This window comes from Tachyglossus aculeatus, chromosome 2, assembly GCF_015852505.1.
Source record: "Tachyglossus aculeatus isolate mTacAcu1 chromosome 2, mTacAcu1.pri, whole genome shotgun sequence".
NCBI lineage: Eukaryota > Metazoa > Chordata > Mammalia > Monotremata > Tachyglossidae > Tachyglossus > Tachyglossus aculeatus.
Genome location: NC_052067.1, coordinates 81,125,825 through 81,150,269, shown reverse-complemented (window position 1 = coordinate 81,150,269; position 24,445 = coordinate 81,125,825). Strand labels below are relative to the sequence as shown.

At 43.2% G+C, this 24,445-nt stretch overlaps 1 protein-coding gene across 5 annotated transcripts in view; it reads right to left on the bottom strand.

The window, feature by feature from the left end:
• BCLAF1 (BCL2 associated transcription factor 1) overlaps nucleotides 1-20,143 on the bottom strand; it is a 43,767-nt gene extending 23,624 nt beyond the window's left edge. For all 5 annotated transcript variants that reach the window (XR_005456158.1, XR_005456157.1, XM_038766303.1 and 2 more), the window contains exon 1: nucleotides 20,046-20,143. The gene's annotated coding sequence lies outside the window, so the exon portion shown is untranslated. The remainder of the gene's footprint in view (nucleotides 1-20,045) is intronic.
• Nucleotides 20,144-24,445: the final 4,302 nt, after the last annotated feature.

The window sequence follows — 24,445 nt, the reverse complement described above, 5'->3', positions numbered from 1 at the left end:
CCAAGCGCTTAGTACAGTGCTCTGCACACAGTAAGCTCTCAATAAATACGACTGATTGATTGATTTAGTATTCGGTAATGTCCTTTCTTACACATTCATCAATATCAGGAAACTGGAGGGCAACTGGGGCAGGTCCCAGTCTCTCAGCGAAGCACAAATTAGATACTGTTACTGAATCGCAGACCCCGACTGCAACTGGAATGTACGGAAAACTCGACATCTGGCCAGTTTCCCCCCAAATTTGCTGGTCTTGCTTTTGTTTTCTAATTCAACAATTCATGGATCATTAAGCAAATAGTGGCAAAAAGAGCAGAATTCAGAGGCACTCGGCAGCTCTGTTTTAGATGAATATCTTTGGCTGTGGAAAGGATTTTCCCAGAGCAAACTGGTAGCTCATCTCCCACTTTCAGGCACACCTTACCTAGCAATCAATCAATCGTACTTATTGAGCGCTTACTGTGTGCAGAGCACTGTACTAAGCGCTTGGGGAGTACAAATTGGCAACATATAGAGACGGTCCCTACCCAACAGTGGGTTCACAGTCTAGCAGTGATCTCTTGCATGCTTTGGTGACTAATTTCATGGCATGAAGGTGCCCCCATATGCCCTGCATGAGTGTAACTGAGAGATACTTAGTATCTCTAGATGTTTTTTATACTCCACTGTTCCTACCGCTTTTTATCTACTCCCATTTAGATGGTGAGCTCCATGTGGAACAGGGACCATGTCTGAGCCTTTATAGTTGCACCTAGCCCCAGGGCTTCCCACTGGCCCTTAGTACACCCAAATAATTACCACAACTAATTTACAAGGGCCACTGTCAGCTGGATCAGGAGCTGTAGCTGTACAGAGTAAGCGCTCAATAAATACGATTGATGATGTAGCTGTAGCCATGCAGTCTCCCCATAACACGACCTGATGCCTTACCCCAAGCAATCAATCAATCGTATTTACTGAGCGCTTACTGTGTGCAGAGCACTGTACGAAGTGCTTGGGAAGTACAAGTTGGCAGCATATAGAGACAGTCCCTACCCAACAGTGGGCTCACAGTCTTAGAAGGGGGAGACAGAGAATAAAACCAAACATACTAACAAAATAAAATAAATAGAATAGATATGTACAAGTAAAATAAATAGAGTAATAAATATGTACAAACATATATACATATATACAGGTGCTGTGGGGAAGGGAAGGAGGTAAGACGGGGTGGGAGGGATGGAGAGGGGGAGGAGGGGGAAAGGAAGGAGGGGGCTCAGTCTGGAAAGGCCTCCTGGAGGAGATGAGCTCTCAGTAGGGCCTTAGGAATCAGATCTATAATCAATCAGTCAATCGTATTTATTGAGCGCTTACTGTGTGCAGAGCACTGTACTAAGCGCTTGGGAAGTACAAGTTGGCAACACATAGAGACAGTCCCTACCCAACAGTGGGCTCACAGTCTAGAAGGGGGAGACAGAGAACAAAACCAAACATATTAACAAAATAAAATAAATAGAATAGATAGGTACAAGTAAAATAGAGTAATAAATATGTACAAACATATATACAGGTGCTGTGGGGAAGGGAAGGAGGTAAGACCGGGTTGGGGGGATGGAGAGGAGGAGGAGGGGGCTCAGTCTGAGAAGGCCTCCTGGAGGAGATGAGCTCTCAGTAGGGCCTTAGGAATCAGATCTATAGTCAATCAATCGTATTTATTGAGCGCTTACTGTGTGCAGAGCACTGTACTAAGTGCTTGGGAAGTACAAGTCGGCAACACATAGAGACAGTCCCTACCCAACAGTGGGCTCACAGTACTATAGGTCATAGTCCACAAGGCTTTTCTTCCCCATTTGAAGCAGTGCATAAAACATCATCCTATAGGCGTCCAACCGAATAATCACAATGTGCCCTCTGATTTGGGCTTCCCAACCAACACAAAGTGCTTTGGTGCCCACTCCAGCTTACTTTGATCAGACTACTGTTCATCCATTTCCCTCCCACCTGCAGTTAATTTACTAGCATTTACATATGTTGCCAACTTGGACTTCCCAAGCGCTTAGTACGGTGCTCTGCACCCAGTAAGCGCTCAATACGATTGATTGATTGATTGCTGACCCCCTAACTTCCTCTCCCCCTCGTTCCCCTCTCCATCCCCCCGTCTTACCTCCTTCCCTTCCCCACAGCACCTGCATATATGTATATATGTTTGTACAGACTTATTACTCTTATTTATCTTGTACCTATCTATTCTATTTATTTTATTTTGTTAGTATGTTTGGTTTTGTTCTCTCTCTCCCCCTTCTAGACTGGGAGCCCACTGTTGGGTAGGGACCGTCTCTATATGTTTCCAACTTGGATTTCCCAGGCGCTTAGTACAGTGCTCTGCACACAGTAAGTGCTCAATACGATTGATTGATTGATTTGTCATCCCCCTAAGTCCCTGAAGTGAAAACTACGACGACGACGACAACAAGAAAAAGCAGCACGGCATGGTGGATAGAGCACAGGCCTGTGAGTTAGAAAGTCTCATGGGTTCTAATCCCGGCTCTGCCACTTGTCTGCTGCGTGACCTTGGGCAAGTCTCCTTACTTTTCTGTGCCTCTGTTTCCCCATCTGTAAAATGAAGACTGAGACTGTGAGCCCCACGCGGGACGGGGGCTGGGTCCGATCCTCTCTGCTTGTAGCCACCCCAGTGCTTAGTGCAGCGGCTGGCACAGAGTAAGCGCTTGACAATCAATCAATCAATCGTATTTATTGAGCGCTTACCGTGTGCAGAGCACTGTACTAAGCGCTTGGGAAGTACAAGTTGGCAACATATAGAGACGGTCCCTACCCAACAGTGGGCTCACAGTCTAAAAACCATCACTATAGTCATTATTATAAAAAAGGGGGGGGGGAGGAGGATTTGCAATCTCGCAGTGGGTGCAGGTGACTCTCAAATTCACGCTCCCCTTGCTGTTCCCCTCCTCTCCCTGCCCCAACACTTATGTAAATATCACCATCATCATCATCATCAATCGTATTTATTGAGCGCTTACTATGTGCAGAGCACTGTACTAAGCGCTTGGGAAGTACAAATTGGCAACATATAGAGACAGTCCCTACCCAACGGTGGGCTCACAGTCTAAAAGGGGGGAGACGGAGAACAAAACCAAACACACTAACAAAATAAAATAAATAGAATAGATATGTACAAATAAATAGAGTAAAAAATATGTACAAACATATATACATTATATATACATTATAGATATTATGTAAATATCTATAATTATTTTTTTATAATGATGCCTTTTTAGTTGTTTTGATGCCTGTCTCCCCACCCCGCCCAAGTCTGTAAGCCCGTTGTGGGCAGGGATCGTCTCTCTTTATTGCTGTACTGTATCCATTCATTCAATCGTATTTCTTGAGCGCTGACTGTGTGCAGAGCACTGGACTAAGTGCTTGGGAAGCTGTGAGGGGGTCAATCGATCGTGTTTATTGAGCGCTTACTATCTTCTAGACTGTGAGCCCACTGTTGGGTAGGGACCGTCTCTATATGTTGCCAACTTGTACTTCCCAAGCGCTTAGTACAGTGCTCCGCACACAGTCAGCGCTCAATAAATACGACTGAATTGAATTGTAACCCCCCAGTGCTTAGAACAGTGCTTTGCACACAGTAAGTGCTTAATAAAAGCCACCATCATTATTATTGTCAGCTGTGTGACTTTGGGTAAGTCCTTTCCCTTCTCTGGGCCTCAGTTCCCTCATCTGTAAAATGGGGATGAAGACTGTGAGCCCCCCGTGGGCCAACCTGATCACCTTGTAACCTCCCCAGCGCTTAGAACAGTGCTTTGCATAGTAAGCGCTTCATGAATGCCACCATCATTACCATTATATAATTATATTAATATAATAATTCTGATTGTACTGACACCTGTCTCAGTGCTCTGCACATAGTAAGCGCTCAATAAATACAATTGATTGATTGACTGTCTGTCTCCCCCTTCTAGCCTGGGAGCCCGTTGTTGGGTAGGGACCGTCTCTATATGTTGCCGACTTGTTCTTCCCAAGCGCTTAGTACAGTGCTCCGCACACAGTCAGCGCTCAATATGACTGAATTGAATTGTAACCCCCAAGCGCTTAGAACAGTGCTTTACACATACTAAGTGCTTAACAAACGCCATTATTATCATTATTATTATTATTATTATTGTCAGCTGTGTGACTCTGGGCAAGTCACTTAACTTCTCTGGGCCTCAGTTCCCTCATCTGTAAAATGGGGATGAAGACTGTGGGCCCCCCAGGGGACAACCTGATCACCTTGTAACCTCTCCAGCACTTAGAACAGTGCTTTGCACATAGTAAGCGCTTAATAAATGCCATTATTATTATTGTTATTGTCAGCTGGGTGACTCTGGGCAAGTCACTTAACTTCTCTGGGCCTCAGTTCCCTCTTCTGTAAAATGGGGGTGAAGACTGTGGGGCCCCCGTGGGACAACCTGATCACCCTGTAACCTCCCCGGCGCTTAGAACAGTGTTTTGCACATAGTAAGCTTAATTAATACCATCATCATTATTATTATTATTGTCAGCTGAGTGACTCTGGGCAAGTCACAACTTATCTGGGCCTCAGTTCCCTCATCTGTAAAATGGGGGTTAAGACTATAAACTCCACGTGGGACAACCTGACCACCTTGTAACCTCCCCAGCGCTTAGAACGGTGCTTCACACATAGTAAGCGCTTAATAAATGCCGTCATCATTATTATTATTGTCAGTTGTGTGACTTTGGGCAAGTCACAACTTCTCTGGGCCTCAGTTCCCTCATCTGTAAAATGGGGGTGAAGACCGTGAGCCCCCCGTGGGACAACCTCATCACCTTGTAACCTCCCCAGTGCTTAGAATAGTGCTTTGCACATAGTAAGCGCTTAATGAATGCCACCTATATTATATTAATATAATAATTCTGATGGCATTTAGAACAGTGCTCAGCGTTTAGAACAGTGTTTTGCACATAGTAAGCACTTAATGAATGCCACCTATATTATATTAATATGATTCTGATGGTATTTAGAACAGTGCTCAGTGCTTAGAACAATGCTTTGCATTTAGTAAGCGCTTAACAAATGCCACCTATATTAACATAAAAATTCTGACGGCATTTAGAACAGTGCTCAGCGCTTAGAACAGTGCTTTACACATAGTAAGTGCTTAATGAATGCCATCTATATTATATTAACATAATAATTCTGATGGCATTTAGAACAGTGCTCAGTACGATGCTTTGCACATAGTAAGCGCTTAATGAATGCCACCTATATTAATATAATAATTCTGATGGCATTCAGAACAGTGCTCAGCGCTTAGAATGGTGCTTTGCACATAGTAAGCGCTTAATGAATGCTACCTATATTATATTAATATAATAATTCTGATGGTATTTAGAACAGTGCTTTGCCCATAGTAAGTGCTTAATGCAACCTATAATATATTAATATAATTCTGATGGCGCTTAGAACAGTGCTCTGCACATAGTAAGCACTTAATGAATGCCACCATTATTATATTAATATAATTCTGATGGTATTTAGAACAATGCTTTGCCCATAGTAAGCGCTTAATGAATGCCACCTATAATATATTAATATAATTCTGATGGCATTTAGAACAGTGCTTTGCACACAGTAAGCACTTAATGAATGCCACCATTATTATATTAATATAATTCTGATGGTATTTACAACAGTGCTTTGCCCACAGTAAGCGCTCGATGAATGCCACCTATAACATATAATTAATATTACATTATATTATAGATTGTTATATATTATATATTATTATATTAATATAATATAATTAATATAATTGTGTTGCCAATTTGTACTTCCCAAGCGCTTAGTACAGTGCTCTGCACATAGTAAGCGCTCAATAAATACGATTGATGATGATAATTCTGATGGCATTTAGAACAGTGCTCTGCACATAGTAAGCACTTAATGAATGCCACCATTATACAGTAAGCGCTCAATAAATACTATAAATATATTATCAGTCTATAATTCTGATGGTATTTAGAACAGTGCTTTGCCCATAGTAAGCGCTTGATGAATGCCACCTATAATATAGTAATATAATTCTGACGGCATTTAGAACAGTGCTCTGCACATAGGAAGCACTTAATGAATGCCACCATTATTACATTAATACAATTCTGATGGTATTTAGAACAGTGCTTTGCCCATAGTAAGCGCTTAATGAATGCCACCTATAATATATTAACATAATTCTAATGACATTTAGAACAGTGCTCTGCACATAGTAAGCACTTAACGAATGCCACCATTATATTAATATGATTCTGATGGTATTTAGAACAGTGCTTTGCCCATAGTAAGCACTTGATGAATGCCACCTATAATATAGTAATATAATTCTGATGGCATTTAGAACAGTGCTCAGTGCTTAGAACAGTGCTTTGCACATAGGAAGCACCCAATGAATGCCACCATTATTATACTAGTATAATTCTGATGGTATTTAGAGCAGTACTTTGCCCACAGTAAGCACTTGATGAATGCCTCCTATAATATATTAATATAATTCTGATGGCATTTAGAACAGTGCTCTGCACACGGTAAGCACTCAACGAATGCCACCATTATTACATTAATACAATTCTGATGGTATTTAGAACAGTGCTTTGCCCATAGTAAGCGCTTAATGAATGCCACCTATAATATATTAACATAACTCTAATGACATTTAGAACAGTGCTCTGCACATAGTAAGCACTTAACGGATGCCACCATTATTACATTAATATAATTCTGATGGTATTTAGAACAGTGCTTTGCCCATAGTAAGCGCTTGATGAATGCCACCTATAATATATTAATATAATTCTGATGGCATTTAGAACAGTGCTCTGCACATAGTAAGCACTTAATGAATCATCATCAATCGTATTTATTGAGCGCTATGTGCAGAGCACTGTACTAAGTGCTTGGGAAGTACAAATTGGCAACATACAGAGACAGTCCCTACCCAACAGTGGGCTCACAGTCTAGATGAATGCCACCTATAATATATTAATATAATTCTGATGGCATTTAGAACAGTGCTCTGCACACGGTAAGCACTCAACGAATGCCACCATTATTACATTAATACAATTCTGACGGTATTTAGAACAGTGTTTTGCCCATAGTAAGCGCTTAATGAATGCCACCTATAATATAATAACATAATTCTAATGACATTTAGAACAGTGATCTGCACATAGTAAGCACTTAACGAATGCCACCATTATTACATTAATACAATTCTGATGGTATTTAGAACAGTGCTTTGCCCATAGTAAGCGCTTGATGAATGCCACCTATAATATAGTAATATAATTCTGATGGCATTTAGAACAGTGCTCTGCACACAGTAAGCACTTAACGAATGCCACCATTATTACATTAATATAACTCTGATGGTATTTAGAACAGTGCTTTGCCCATAGTAAGCACTAAATGAATGCCACCTATAATATATTAACATAATTCTCATGACATTTACAACAGTGATCTGCACATAGTAAGCACTTAATGAATGCCACCATCATTACATTAATACAATTCTGATAGTATTTAGAACAGTGCTTTGCCCATAGTAAGCGCTTAATGCAACCTATAATATATTAATATAATTCTGATGGCGCTTAGAACAGTGCTCTGCACACAGTAAGCACTTAACGAATGCCACCATCATCACATTAATATAATTCTGATGGTATTTAGAACAGTGCTTGGCCCATAGTAAGCACTGGATGAATGCCACCTATAATACATTAATATAATTCTGATGGCATTTAGAACAGTGCTCTGCACATAGTAAGCACTTAACGAATGCCACCATTATATTAATATGATTCTGATGGTATTTAGAACAGTGCTTTGCCCATAGTAAGCACTTGATGAATGCCACCTATAATATAGTAATATAATTCTGATGGCATTTAGAACAGTGCTCTGCACATAGTAAGCACTTAACGAATGCCACCATTATTACATTAATATAATTCTGATGGTATTTAGAACAGTGCTTTGCCCATAGTAAGCGCTTAATGAATGCCACCTATAACATATTAACATAATTCTAATGACATTTAGAACAGTGATCTGCACATAGTAAGCACTTAACGAATGCCACCATTATTATATTAATATAATTCTGATGGTATTTAGAACAGTGCTTTGCCCATAGTAAGCGCTTAACGAATGCCACCTATAATACAGTAACACAATTCTCATGACATTTAGAACAGTGCTCTGCACACAGTAAGCACTTAATGACTGCCCCCATCACTACATTAATATAATTCTGATGGTATTTAGAACAGCGCTTGGCCCATAGTAAGCGCTTGATGAGTGCCACCTATATTAATATAATTCTGATGGCATTTAGAACAGTGCTCAATGCCACCACTGTTCTATTAATATGATCATTCTGATGGCGTTTAGAACAGTGCTCGGCGCATAGTAAGCGCTTAAAAATGCCATTATTATTATTATTATCATTATCAAGCGCTTAATAAATACTATTATTATTATTGTTATTATTATTATTATTCTTGACACCCGTCTCCATGTTTGGTGTCGTTGTCCGTCTCCCCCTTCTGGACTGTAGGGCCCGTCGGTGGGTAGGGTCCCTCTCTCTAGGTTGCCGACTTGTGCTTCAGAAGCGCTTAGTACAGTGGCCCGCGCACGGTGGGCGCTCACTAAATAGGACGGAAGGACCGGACGATCCGTGAGGGAGGGAGGGAGGGACTCACGGGGAGTGGGGGGGAAGGCCTACTGAGGCGGCCATTTCCCCTCAGCAACGGCCCCGTCCGCCATGGCGCGCGGGCGGGCCCCGCCCACCGGAAGTCGCGCGCCCGGGGGGGCGGGGCCGAGAGCGGCGGCGGCCTCGGCCAATCACAGCCCCCACAGGGCGGGGCGGGGGCCGTGAGCGACGGCGGCCTCGGCCAATCACAGCCCGACACAAGCTCCCCGCGAGGCGCCGGCGGGAAGCCATTCCGTCAGTCAGTCAGTCAGTCAGTCATTTAGTCAGTCAGTCAGTCAGTCAGTCAGTCAGTCATTCATTCATTCATTCATTCATTCAATCAATCAATCTATCATGTTTATTGAGCGCTTACTGTGTGCAGAGCACTGTACTAAGCGCTGGGGAAGTACAAATGGGCAACATAGAGAGACAGTCCCTACCCAACAGTGGGCTCACAGTCTAAAAGGGGGAGACAGACAACAGAACCAAACATACTAACAAAATAAAATAAATAGAATAGATATGAGCAAGTAAAATAAATAAATAGAGTAATAAATATGTACAAACATATATACAGGTGCTGTGGGGAAGGGAAGGAGGTAAGATGGGGGGGATGGAGAGGGGGACGAGGGACATTCATTCATTCAGTCCAGTCCAGTCCAGTCAGTCGTACTTAGTGAGCGCTCACTGTGCGCGGGGCATTTATTCATTCATTCAATCGTATTGATTGAGCGCTTACTGTGTGCAGAGCACAGTCAGTCAGTCGTACTTAGTGAGCGCTCACTGTGTGCGGGGCATTCATTCATTCATTCAATCGTATTGATTGAGCGCTTACTGTGTGCAGAGCACAGTCAGTCAGTGGTACTTAGTGAGCGCTCACTGTGTGTGGGGCATTCATTCATTCAATCGTATTTATTGAGCGCTTACTGCGTGCAGAGCACAGTCAGTCATATTTAGTGAGCGCTCACTGTGTGTGGGGCATTCATTCATTCATTCAATCGTATTTATTGAGCGCTCACTGTGTGCAGAGCACAGTCAGTCAGTCAGTGGTACTTAGTGAGCGCTCACTGTGTGCGGGGCATTCATTCATTCAATCGTATTTATTGAGCGCTTACTGCGTGCAGAGCACAGTCAGTCGTATTTAGTGAGCGCTCACTGTGTGTGGGGCATTCATTCATTCATTCAATCGTATTTATTGAGCACTTACTGTGTGCAGAGCACAGTCAGTCAGTCGTACTTAGTGAGCACTCACTGTGTGCTGGGCATTCATTCATTCATTCAATCGTATTTATTGAGCGCTTACTGTGTGCAGAGCACAGTCAGTCAGTCAGTGGTACTTAGTGAGCGCTCACTGTGTGTGGGGCATTCATTCATTCATTCAACTGTATTGAGCACTTACTGTGTGCAGAGCACAGTCAGTCAGTCGTACTTAGTGAGCGCTCACTGTGTGCGGGGCATTCATTCATTCAATTGCATTTATTGAGCACTTACTGTGTGCAGAGAACAGTCAGTCAGTCCAGTCCGTCATACTTAGTGAGCGCTCAATGTGTGCGGGGCATTCATTCATTCAATCGTATTTACTGAGCGCTTACTGTGTGCAGAGCACAGTCAGTCAGTGGTACTTAGTGAGCACTCACTGTGTGCAGGGCATTCATTCATTCATTCAATCGTATTGATTGAGCGCTTACTCTGTGCAGAGCACAGTCAGTCAGTCCAGTCAGTGGTACTTAGTGAGTGCTCACTGTGTGTGGGGCATTCATTCATTCATTCAATCGTATTTATTGACCGCTTACTGTGTGCAGAGCACAGTCAGTCAGTCCAGTCAGTGGTACTTAGTGAGCGCTCACTGTGTGCGGGGCATTCATTCATTCAATCATATCGATTGAGCGTTTACTGTGTGCAGCGCACAGTCAGTCAGTCATACTTAGTGAGCGCTCACTGTGTGCGGGGCATTCATTCATTCATTCAATCGTATTGATTGAGCACTTACTCTGTGCAGAGCACAGTCAGTCAGCCCAGTCAGTGGTACTTAGTGAGTGCTCACTGTGTGGGGGGCATTCATTCATTCATTCAATCGTATTTATTGAGCGCTTACTGTGTGCAGAGCACAGTCAGTCAGTCCAGTCAGTCAGTCATACTTAGTGAGTGCTCACTGTGTGCGGGGCATTCATTCATTCAATCATATTTATTGAGTGCTTACTGTGTGCAGAGCACAGTCAGTCAGTCATACTTAGTGAGCGCTCACTGTGTGCGGGGCATTCATTCATTCATTCAATCATATTTATTGAGCGCTTACTGTGTGCAGAGCACAGTCAGTCAGTCGTACTTAGTGAGCGCTCACTGTGTGCGGGGCATTCATTCATTCAATCGCATTTTTTGAGCGCTTACTGTGTGCACAGCACAGTCAGTCAGTCGTACTTAGTGAGCGCTCACTGTGCGCGGGGCATTCAGTCATTCATTCAGTTGTATTTATTGAGCACTTACTGTGTGCAGAGCACAGTCAGTCAGTCCGTCAGTCCAGTCAGTCAGTCGTACTTAGTGAGCGCTCACTGTGTGCAGGGCATTCATTCATTCAATCGTATTTATTGAGCGCTTACTGTGTGTAGAGCACAGTAGTCAGTCAGTCCAGTCAATTATACTTAGTGAGCGCTCACTGTGTGCGGGGCATTCATTCATTCACTCAATCGTATTTATTGAGCGCTTACTGTGTGCAGAGCACTAGACTGAGCGCTTGGGAAGTCCAAGTTGGCAACATCTAGAGACGGAGCACTGGACTGAGGGCTTGGGGAAGCCCGAGTCATTCATTCAATTGTATTTATTGTGTGCAGAGCACTGTACTAAGCGCTTGGGCAGTACAAGCTGGCAACATATAGAGACGGTCCTTACCCAACAGTGGGCTCACAGTCTAGAAGGGGGAGAAAGACAACAAAACCAATCAATCAATTGTATTTATTGAGCGCTTACTGTGTGCAGAGCACACAGTACTTCTAGACTGTGAGCCCATTGTTGGGTAGGGACCGTCTCCCTGTGGACTTCCCAAGCGCTTAGTATGGTGCTCCGCACACAGTCAGCGCTCAATAAATCCGACTGAATGAATGAATGAGTAGAAGGGGGAGGGGCTCGAATGCTCCGAGTGGGAGCGGGGAGGGAGATTGATTGATTTTACTTGCACATATTTATTCTATTTATTTTATTTTGTCATCTCAAGCGCTTAGTACAGTTTTCCACACACAGGAAGCGCTCAATAAATACGACTAAATGAATGAATGAGTAGAAAAGGGAAGAGCGCGAATGCTGAGTGGCAGATTGATTGATTTTACTTGCACATATTTATTCTATTTATTTTGTCGTCTCAAGCGCTCAGTACGCTGCTCCGCACACAGGAAGCGCTCAATAAATACTATTTATTTTATCGCCTCAAGTGCTTAGTACGCGGCTCCGCACACAGGAAGCGCTCAATAAATAGGATTGAATGAATGAGTAGAAGAGGGAGGAGCGCGAATGCTATGTGGGAGAGTTATTTATTTCACCTGCACATATTAATTCTATTTATTTTATTTTGTCGCCTCAGGCGCTTAGTACGCTGCTCCGCACACAGTCAGCGCTTAATCATCATCATCAATCGTATTTATTGAGCGCTTACTATGTGCAGAGCACTGTACTAAGCGCTTGGGAAGTACAAATTGGCAACATATAGAGACAGTCCCTACCCAACAGTGGGCTCACAGTCTAAAAGACTTAATAAACAAACAAACAAACAAATAAATAAATAAATAATAAATAATAAATAAAAAAAGGCTTAATAAATACGACTGAATGAATATTAGAGGGAGGCGAGCGAATGCTCCGAGTGGGAGGGGGAGATGGATTTTACTTGCACATATTTATTCTATTTATTTTATTTTGTCTCAAGCGCTTAGTACGCTGCTCCACACACAGGAAGAGCTCAATAAATATGAAAAAATGAATGAATGAGTATTAGAGGGAGGTGGGTGAATGCTCCGAGGGGGAGATGGATTGATTTTACTTGAAAATATTTATTCTATTTCTTTTATTTTGTCGTCTCAAGCACTCAGTACGCTGCTCCGCCCACAGGAAGCGCTCAATAAATACGACTGAATGAATAAGTAGAAGACGAAGGAGCGCGAATGCTGAGTGGGAGACTGATTGATTTTACTTGCACATATTTTCTATTTATTTTGTCATCTCAAGCGCTCAGTACACTGCTCTGCACACAGGAAGCGCTCAATAATTACGACTGAATGAATGAATAAGTAGAAGGCGAAGGAGCGCGAATGCTGAGTGGGAGATTGATTGATTTTTACTTGCACATATTTATTCTATTTATTTTGTCGTCTCAAGCGCTCAGTACGCTGCTCCGCACACAGGAAGCGCTCAATAAATACGAATGAATGAATGAGTAGAAAAGGGAGGAGCGCGAATGCTTAATGGGAGATGGATTGATTTTACTTGCACATATTTATTCTATTTATTTTGTCGTCTCAAGCGCTCAGTACGCTGCCCCGCACACAGGAAGCGCTCAATAAATACGACTGAATGAATGAATGAGTAGAAGAGAAAGGAGCGGGAATGCTGAGTGGGACACTGATTTTACTTGCGCGATTCTATTTATTTTATTTTGTCGTCTCAAGCGCTTAGTACGCTGCTCCGCCCACAGGAAGCGCTCAATAAATATGACTGAATGAATGAATAAGTAGAAGAAAAAGGAGCGTGAATGCTGAGTGGGACATTGATTTTACTTGCACATATTAATTCTGTTTATTTTATTTTGCCGTCTCAGGCGCTTAGTATGCTGCTCCGCACACAGGAAGCGCTCAATAAATACTACTTATTCTATTTAGTCAAGCGCTTAGTACGCTGCTCCGCCCACAGGAAGCGCTCAATACGACTGAATGAGTGAATGAGTAGAAGAGAAAGGAGCGCGAATGCTATGTGGGAGATTGATTTTACTTGCACATATTAATTCTATTTATTTTATTTTGTCGCCTCAGGCGCTCAGTACGCTGCTCCGCACACTGGAAGCGCTCAATAAATATGACTGAATGAGTGAATGAGTAGAAGAGAAAGGAGCGCGAATGCTGAGTGGGAGATTGATTTATCTTACTTGCACATATTTATTCTATTTATTTCATTTTGTCGCCTCAAGCGCTCAGTACGCTGCTCCGCACACAGGAAGCGCTCAATAAATACGACTGACTGACTGAATGAGTAGAAGAGAAAGGAGCGCGAATGCTCCGTGGGAGATTGATTTTACTCGCACATATTCATTCTATTTTGTCGCCTCAGGCGCTCAGTACGCTGCTCCGCCCACAGGAAGCGCTCAATAAATATGAGTGAATGAGTAGAAGAGAAAGGAGCGCGAATGCTGAGTGGGAGATTGATTTATCTTACTTGCACATATTTATGCTATTTATTTCATTTTGTTGCCTCAGGCGCTCAGTACGCTGCTCCGCACACAGGAAGCGCTCAATAAATACGACTGACTGACTGAATGAGTAGAAGAGAAAGGAGCGCGAATGCTCCGTGGGAGATTGACTTTACTCGCACATATTCATTCTATTTTGTCGTCTCAGGCGCTCAGTACGCTGCTCCGCCCACAGGAAGCGCTCAATAAATACGACTGAATGAGTGAATGAGTAGAAGGGGGGGGCGCGAATGCTGAGTGGGAGATTTATTTTACTTGCACATATTTGTTCTATTTATTTTTTGTCATCTCAAGCGCTTAGTACGCTGCTCCGCACACAGGAAGCGCTCAATAAATACTATTTATTTTATTTTGTCTTCTGAAGCGCTCAGTACGCTGCTCCGCCCACAGGAAGCGCTCAATAAATACGACTGAATGAATGATTAAGCAGAAGAGAAAGGAGCGCGAATGCTATGTGGGAGATTGATTTTACTTGCACATATTTATTCTATTTATTTTATTTTGTCACCTCAGGCGCTCAGTACGCTGCTCCGCCCACAGGAAGCGCTCAATAAATATGACTGACTGACTGAGTAGAAGAGAAAGGAGCGCGAACGCTGAGTGGGAGATTGATTGATTTTACTTGCACATATTATTCCATTTATTTCATTTTGTCGCCTCAGGCGCTCAGTACACTGCTTCGCCCACAGGAAGCGCTCAATAAATACGACTGAATGAATGAATGAGTAGAAGAGAAAGGAGCACGAATGCTATGTGGGAGATTGATTTTACTTGCACATATTAATTCTATTTATTTTATTTTGTCACCTCAGGCACTCAGTACGCTGCTCCGCCCACAGGAAGCGCTCAATAAATACGACTGAATGAGTGAATGAGCAGAAGAGAAAGGAGCGCGAATGCTATGTGGGAGATTTATTTATTTTACTTGCACATATTTATTCTATTTATTTTATTTTGTCGCCTCAAGCGCTCAGTACGCTGCTCCGCCCACAGGAAGCGCTCAATAAATACGACTGAATGAGTGAATGAGCAGAACAGAAAGGAGCGCGAATGCTATGTGGGAGATTTATTTATTTTACTTGCACATATTTATTCTATTTATTTTATTTTGTCGCCTCAGGCGCTCAGTACGCTGCTCCGCCCACAGGAAGCGCTCAATAAATACGACTGAAAGAATGAATGAGTAGAAGGGAAAGGGGCGCGAATGCCGAGTGGGACATTGATTGATTTTACTTGCACATATTCATTCCATTTATTTCATTTTGTCGCCTCAGGCACTCAGTACGCTGCTCCGCCCACAGGAAGCGCTCAATAAATATGACTGACTGACTGAATGAGTAGAAGAGAAAGGAGCGCGAACGCTGAGTGGGAGATTGATTGATTTTACTTGCACATATTATTCCATTTATTTCATTTTGTCGTCTCAGGTGCTCAGTACACTGCTTCGCCCACAGGAAGCGCTCAATAAATACGACTGAATGAATGAATGAGTAGAAGAGAAAGGAGCACGAATGCTATGTGGGAGATTGATTTTACTTGCACATATTAATTCTATTTATTTTATTTTGTCACCTCAGGCACTCAGTACACTGCTCCGCCCACAGGAAGCGCTCAATAAATACGACTGAATGAGTGAATGAGCAGAAGAGAAAGGAGCGCGAATGCTATGTGGGAGATTTATTTATTTTACTTGCACATATTTATTCTATTTATTTTATTTTGTCGCCTCAAGCGCTCAGTACGCTGCTCCGCCCACAGGAAGCGCTCAATAAATACGACTGAATGAGTGAATGAGCAGAACAGAAAGGAGCGCGGATGCTATGTGGGAGATTTATTTATTTTACTTGCACATATTTATTCTATTTATTTTATTTTGTCGCCTCAAGCGCTCAGTACGCTGCTCCGCCCACAGGAAGCGCTCAATAAATACGACAAAGAATGAATGAGTAGAAGGGAAAGGGGCGCGAATGCCGAGTGGGACATTGATTGATTTTACTTGCACATATTCATTCCATTTATTTCATTTTGTCGCCTCAGGCGCTCAGTACGCTGCTCCGCCCACAGGAAGCGCTCAATAAATACTATTTATTTTATTTTGTCGTCTCCAGCGCTCAGTACGCTGCTCCGCCCACAGGAAGCGCTCAATAAATACGACTGAAAGAATGAATAAGCAGAAGAGAAAGGAGCGCGAATGCTATGTGGGAAATTGATTTTACTTGCACATATTAATGCTATTTCATTTTGTCGCCTCAGGCGCTCAGTACGCTGCTCCGCCCACACGGAGCGCTCAATAAATACGACTGAATGAGTGAATGAGTAGAAGAGAAAGGAGCGCGAATGCTCCGCGGGAGATTGATTTTCCTCACACAGATTAATTCTATTTTGTCGCCTCAGGCGCTCAGTACGCTGCTCCCCCACACGGAGCGCTCAATAAATACGACTGAATGAGTGAATGAGTAGAAGGGGGGGCGCGAATGCTGAGTGGGACATTTATTTTACTTGCACATATTTGTTCTATTTATTTTATTTTGTCATCTCAAGCGCTTAGTACGCTGCTCCGCACACAGGAAGCGCTCAATAAATACTATTTTATTTTGTCGTCAAGCGCTCAGTACGCTGCTCCGCCCACAGGAACCGCTCAATAAATACGACTGAAAGAATGAATAAGCAGAAGAGAAAGGAGCGCGAATGCTATGTGGAAGATTGATTTTACTTGCACATATTTATTCTATTTATTTTATTTTGTCGCCTCAGGCGCTCAGTATGCTGCTCTGCCCACAGGAAGCGCTCAATAAATACGACTGACTGACTGAATGAGTAGAAGAGGGAGGAGCGCGAATGCCGAGTGGGACATTGATTGATTTTACTTGCACATATTATTCCATTTATTTCATTTTGTTGCCTCAGGCGCTCAGTACGCTGCTCCGCCCACAGGAAGCGCTCAATAAATACGACTGAATGAATGAATGAGTAGAAGAGAAAGGAGCGCGAATGCTATGTGGGAGATTGATTTTACTTGCACATATTAATTCTATTTATTTCACTTTGTCGCGTCAGGCGCTCAGTACGCGGCTCTGCTCACAGGAGGCACTCAATAAATACTATTTATTTTACTTTGTTGTCTCAGTCGCTCAGTACGCTGCTCCACCCACAGGAAGCGCTCAATAAATACGACTGACTGAATGAGTAGAAGAGAAAGGAGCGCGAATGCTGAGTGGGACATTGATTTTACTTGCACATATTAATTCTATTTATTTCATTTTGTCGCCTCAGGCGCTCAGTACGCTGCCCCGCCCACAGGAAGCGCTCAATAAATACTACTGAATGAATGAATGAGTAGAAGAGAAAGAGGCGCGAATGCTGAGTGGGACATTGATTGATTTTACTTGCACATATTAATGCTATTTATTTCATTTTGTCGCCTCAGGCGCTCAGTACGCTGCCCCGCCCACAGGAAGCGCTCAATAAGTACGACTGAATGAATGAATGAGTAGAAGGGGGAGGAGCGCGAATGCTATGTGGGAGATTGATTTTACTTGCACATATTAATTCCATTTATTTCATTTTGTCGCCTCAGGCGCTCAGTACGCTGCTCCGCCCACAGGAAGCGCTCAATAAATACGACTGAATGAATGAATAAATATTAGAGAAAGGAGCGCGAATGCTGAGTGGGACATTGATTTTACTTGCACATATTAATTCTATTTATTTCATTTTGTCGCCTCAGGCGCTCAGTACGCTGCTCTGCCCACAGGAAGCGCTCAATAAATACGACTGAATGAGTGAATGAGTAGAAGAGAAAGGAGCGTGAATGCTATGTGGGAGATTGATTTTCCTCGCACAGATTCATTCTATTTTGTCGCCTCAGGCGCTCAGTACGCTGCTCCGCCCACACGGAGCGCTCAATAAATACGACTGAAAGAATGAATAAGCAGAAGAGAAAGGGGCGCGAATGCTATGTGGGAAATTGATTTTACTTGCACATATTAATGCTATTTATTTCATTTTGTCGCCTCAGGCGCTCAGTACGCTGCTCCGCCCACAGGAAGCGCTCAATAAATACGACTGACTGAATGAGTAGAAGAGAAAGGAGCGCGAATGCCGAGGGGGAGATTGATTGATTTTACTTGCACATATTAATTCTATTTATTTCATTTTGTCGCCTCAGGCGCTCAGTACGCTGCTCCGCCCACACGGAGCGCTCAATAAATACGACTGAGTGAGTGAATGAGTAGTAGAGAAAGGAGCGCGAAAGCTATGTGGGAGATTGATTGATTTTACTTGCACATATTTATTCTATTTATTTCATTGTGTCGCCTCAGGCGCTCAGTACGCTGCTCCGCCCACAGGAAGCGCTCAATAAATACTATTTATTTTATTTTGTCGTCTCCAGCGCTCAGTACGCTGCTCCGCCCACAGGAAGCGCTCAATAAATACGACTGAATGAATGAATAAATATTAGAGAAAGGAGCGTGAGTGCTGAGTGGGACATTGATTGATTTTACTTGCACATATTTATTCTATTTATTTTATTTTGTCGCCTCAGGCGCTTAGTACGCTGCTCCCCACACAGGAAGCGCTCAATAAATACGACTGAATGAGTGAATGAGTAGAAGAGAAAGGAGCGCGAATGCTACGTGGGAGATTGATTTATCTTGCACATATTTATTCTACTTATTTCATTTTGTCGCCTCAGGCGCTCAGTACGCTGCTCCGCCCACAGGAAGCGCTCAATAAATACGACTGAAAGAATGAATAAGCAGAAGAGAAAGGAGCGCGAATGCTATGTGGGAAATTGATTTTACTTGCACATATTAATGCTATTTATTTCACTTTGTCGCCTCAGGCGCTCAGTACGCTGCTCCCCACACAGGAAGCGCTCAATAAATACGACTGACTGAATGAGTAGAAGAGAAAGGAGCGCGAATGCTCCGTGGGAGATTGATTTATTTTACTTGCACATATTAATTCCATTTATTTCATTTTGTCGCCTCAGGCGCTCAGTACGCTGCTCCGCCCACAGGAAGCGCTCAGTAAATACGACTGAAAGAATGAGTAGAAGAGAAAGGAGCGCGAATGCTATGTGGGAGATTGATTTTACTTGCACATATTCATTCTATTTATTTCATTTTGTCGCCTCAGGCGCTCAGTACGCTGCCCCGCCCACAGGAAGCGCTCAATAAGTACGACTGAATGAGTGAATGAGTAGAAGAGAAAGGGGCGCGAATGCCGAGCGGGACATTGATTTATTTTACTTGCACATATTCATTCTATTTATTTTATTTTGTCGCCTCAGGCGCTCAGTACGCTGCTCCCCACGCAGGAAGCGCTCAATAAATACGACTGACTGAATAAATAAGCAGAAAAGGAGCGCGAATGCTATGTGGGAGATTGATTTTACTTGCACACATTTATTCTATTTATTTTATTTTGTCGCCTCAGGCGCTCAGTACGCTGCTCCGCCCACACGGAGCGCTCGATAAATACGACTGAATGAGTGAATGAGTAGAAGGGGGGGGCGCGCGCGAGCGCGCAGGCGCGCGAACGCTCCGGGGGGGGGGAGGGCGGATCACGGCGCGTGCGCGGCCCCGCGGCCGGGGAGGGGGTGAGCGTGCGCGCGCGCCAAGATGGCGCGCGTTCCCGCCGCGTCCTCGCGCACGCTCCGTTTGGCTCGAGCCGCCCAACCCCCCCATCCCCACACCAGGCCGGGCGGCCTTCGCGTAGCCGAGGTCGGCGCCGGCGGCCATTTGGGATCCGCCCCTCTGTGTGTGTGTGTGTGTGTGTGTGTGTGTGTGTGTGTGTGAGACTCCCTGTCCGAGCCGCGCCAGGCTTACCCGGTCGTCAGCACGCCACCGCCGGGGACTCAGCTCCGCAGCCGCAGCGCCGCAGCCGCCATTCCCCCCCGGACGTCCCGCAGGAGGACCATAGAGTCGCTCCTTCCTCGCCCGCCGGCCGACGCGCTAGAGAGCCTCGTCACTTCCGGCGGCGGGGGGGCGGGACTTCCGCCGCCGCCGCCGCCGCCGCGGCGAGCGCGAGCCCGCCCTTTCTGAGGCGGGAGGGGCGGCCAAGATGGCCGCCCAGAGGCGGGAAATCAAGCTGTCAATCAATCGTACTTATTGAGCGCTTACCGTGTGGAGAGCACTGTACTGAGCGCTCGGGACGGACAAGCTGGCAACAGTGGTTCACAGTCTAAAAGGGAGAGACAGAGAACAAAACCGAACATACTAACAAAATAAAATAAAGAGAATACATATGTACAAGTAAAATAAATAGAGTAATAAATGTGTACCAACATATATACATTTATTGAGCGCTTACAGTGTGCAGAGCGCTGTACTAAACGCTTGGGAAATACAAAGAATCAATCATTGGTATTTACTGAGCGCTTCCTGTGTGCAGAGCACTGTACTGAGCGCTTGGGAAGGACAAGCTGGCAACAGCGGGCTCACGGTCTAAAAGGGGGAGACAGAGAACAAAACCGAACATACTAACAAAATAAAATAAAGAGAATAGATAGGTACAAGCAAAATAAATAAATGGAGTAATAAATAGGTACCAACATATATACATTTATTGAGCGCTTACAGTGTGCAGAGCGCTGTACTAAACGCTTGGGAAATGCAAAGAATCAATCATTTGTATTTATTGAGCGCTTCCTGTGTGCAGAGCGCTGTACTGAGCGCCTGGGAAGGACAAGCTGGCAACAGTGGGCTCACAGTCTAAAAGGGAGAGACGGAGAACAAAACCGAACATACTAACAAAATAAAATAAAGAGAATACATATGTACAAGTAAAATAAATAGAGTAATAAATAGGTACCAACATATATACATTTATTGAGCGCTTACAGTGTGCAGAGCGCTGTACTAAACGCTTGGGAAATACAAAGAATCAATCATTGGTATTTACTGAGCGCTTCCTGTGTGCAGAGCGCTGTACTGAGCGCCTGGGAAGGACAAGTTGGCAACAGCGGGCTCCCAGTCTAAAAGGGGGAGACGGAGAACAAAACCGAACATAGTAACAAAATAAAATAAAGAGAATAGATAGGTACAAGCAAAATAAATAAAGTAATAAATAGGTACCAACATATATACATTTATTGAGCGCTTACAGTGTGCAGAGCGCTGTACTAAACGCTTGGGAAATACAAAGAATCAATCATTGGTATTTATTGAGCGCTTCCTGTGGGCAGAGCGCTGTACTGAGCGCCTGGGAAGGACAAGTTGGCAACAGCGGGCTCCCAGTCTAAAAGGGGGAGACGGAGAACAAAACCGAACATACTAACAAAATAAAATAAAGAGAATAGATAGGTACAAGCAAAATAAATAAATAGAGTAATAAATAGGCACCAACATATATACATTTATTGAGCGCTTACAGTGTGCAGAGCACTGTACTAAACGCTTGGGAAATGCAAAGAATCAATCATTTGTATTTACTGAGCGCTTCCTGTGTGCAGAGCGCTGTACTGAGCGCCTGGGAAGGACATGTTGGCAACAGCGGGCTCCCAGTCTAAAAGGGGGAGACGGAGAACAAAACCGAACATACTAACAAAATAAAATAAAGAGAATAGATAGGTACAAGCAAAATAAATAAATAGAGTAATAAATGTGTACCAACATATATACATTTATTGAGCGCTTACAGTGTGCAGAGCGCTGTACTAAACGCTTGGGAAATGCAAAGAATCAATCATTTGTATTTATTGAGCGCTTCCTGTGTGCAGAGCGCTGTACTGAGCGCTTGGGAAGGACAAGTTGGCAACAGCGGGCTCACAGTCTAAAAGGGGGAGACGGAGAACAAAACCGAACATACTAACAAAATAAAATAAAGAGAATAGATAGGTACAAGCAAAATAAATAAATAGAGTAATAAATAGGTACCAACATATATACATTTATTGAGCGCTTACAGTGTGCAGAGCGCTGTACTAAACGCTTGGGAAATGCAAAGAATCAATCATTTGTATTTATTGAGCGCTTCCTTGTGCAGAGCGCTGTACTGAGCGCCTGGGAAGGACAAGTTGGCAACAGCGGGCTCACAGTCTAAAAGGGGGAGACAGAGAACAAAACCGAACATACTAACAAAATAAAATAAAGAGAATAGATAGGTACAAGCAAAATAAATAAATAGAGTAATAAATGTGTACCAACATATATACATTTATTGAGCGCTTACAGTGTGCAGAGCGCTGTACTAAACGCTTGGGAAATACAAAGAATCAATCATTGGTATTTACTGAGCGCTTCCTGTGTGCAGAGCGCTGTACTGAGCGCCTGGGAAGGACAAGTTGGCAACAGCGGGCTCCCAGTCTAAAAGGGGGAGACGGAGAACAAAACCGAACATACTAACAAAATAAAATAAAGAGAATAGATAGGTACAAGCAAAATAAATAAATAGAGTAATAAATGTGTACCAACATATATACATTTATTGAGCGCTTACAGTGTGCAGAGCGCTGTACTAAACGCTTGGGAAATACAAAGAATCAATCATTTGTATTTATTGAGCGCTTCCTGTGTGCAGAGCGCTGTACTGAGCGCTTGGGAAGGACAAGTGGGCAACAGCGGGCTCACAGTCTAAAAGGGGGAGACAGAGAACAAAACCGAACATACTAACAAAATAAAATAAAGAGAATAGATAGGTACAAGCAAAATAAATAAATAAATAAATAGAGTAATAAATAGGTACCAACATATATACATTTATTGAGCGCTTACAGTGTGCAGAGCGCTGTACTAAACGCTTGTACTAAAATATTACTAAATTACTAAATTACTAAATATTACAGTGTGCAGAGCACTTTACTAAACGCTGTACTAAAATACTACTCTATTTATTTATTTTACTTTTGCATTTCTATCCTACTTATTTTATTTTGTTGGTATGTTTGGTTCTGTTCTCTGTCTCCCCCTTTTAGACTGTGAGCCCACTGTTGGGTAGGGACTGTCTCTATATGTTGCCAACTTGTACTTCCCAAGCGCTTAGTACAGTGCTCTGCACACAGTAAGCGCTCAATAAATACGATGGATTGATTGATTGGGAAGTACAAAGAATCAATCAATCATTTGTATTTATTGAGCGCTTCCTGTGTGCAGAGCACTGTACTGAGCGCTTGGGAAGGACAAGTTGGCAACGCATAGAGACGGTCCCTACCCAACAGCGGGCTCACAGTCTAGAATCAATCAATCGTATTTATTGAGCGCTTGCGGTGTGCAGAGCACTGTACTAAACGCTTGGGAAGTACAAAGAATCAATCAATCAATCGTATTTATTGAGCGCTTACTGTGCAGAGCACTGTACTAAACGCTTGGGAAGTACAAAGAATCAATCAATCGTATTTATTGAGCACTTACTGTGCAGAGCACTGTACTAAACGCTTGGGAAGTAGAAAGAATCAATCAATCAATCGTATTTATTGAGCACTTACTGTGCAGAGCACTGTACTAAACGCTTGGGAAGTAGAAAGAATCATCAATCAATCAATCGTATTTATTGAGCGCTTACAGTGCAGAGCACTGTACTAAACGCTTGGGAAGTACAAAGAATCAATCAATCGTATTTATTGAGCACTTACTGTGCAGAGCACTGTACTAAACGCTTGGGAAGTACAAAGAATCAATCAATCAATCGTATTTGTTGAGCCCTTATGGTGTGCAGAGCACTGTACTAAGCGCTTGGGAAGGACAAGTTGGCAACACACAGAGACGGTCCCTACCCAGCAGTGGGCTCACAGTCTAGAATCAATCAATCAATCAATCAATCGTAGTTATTGAGCACTTACGGTGTGGAGAGCACTGTACTAAATGCTTGGGAAGTACAAAGATTCAATCAATCAATCGTATTTATTGAGCGCTTACTGTGTGCAGAGCACTGTACTAAGCGCTTGGGAAGGACAAGTTGGCAACGCACAGAGACGGTCCCTACCCAACAGCGGGCTCACAGCCTAGAAGGGGGAGACAGAGGACAAAACAAAACATATTAACAAAATAAAACAAATAGAATAGATATGTACAAGTGAAATAAATAAATAAATAGATAAATAAATAAAGAGTAATAAATATGTACAAATATATGAAATAAATAAATAGAGTAATAAATATGTACAAATATATATATATATATATACAGGTGCTGTGGGGAAGGGAAGGAAGTAAGATGGAGGAGGAGGAGGGGGAGCGCTCAATACGATTGAATGAATGAATGAATGAATGAATGAGCGCTCAGTAAATGC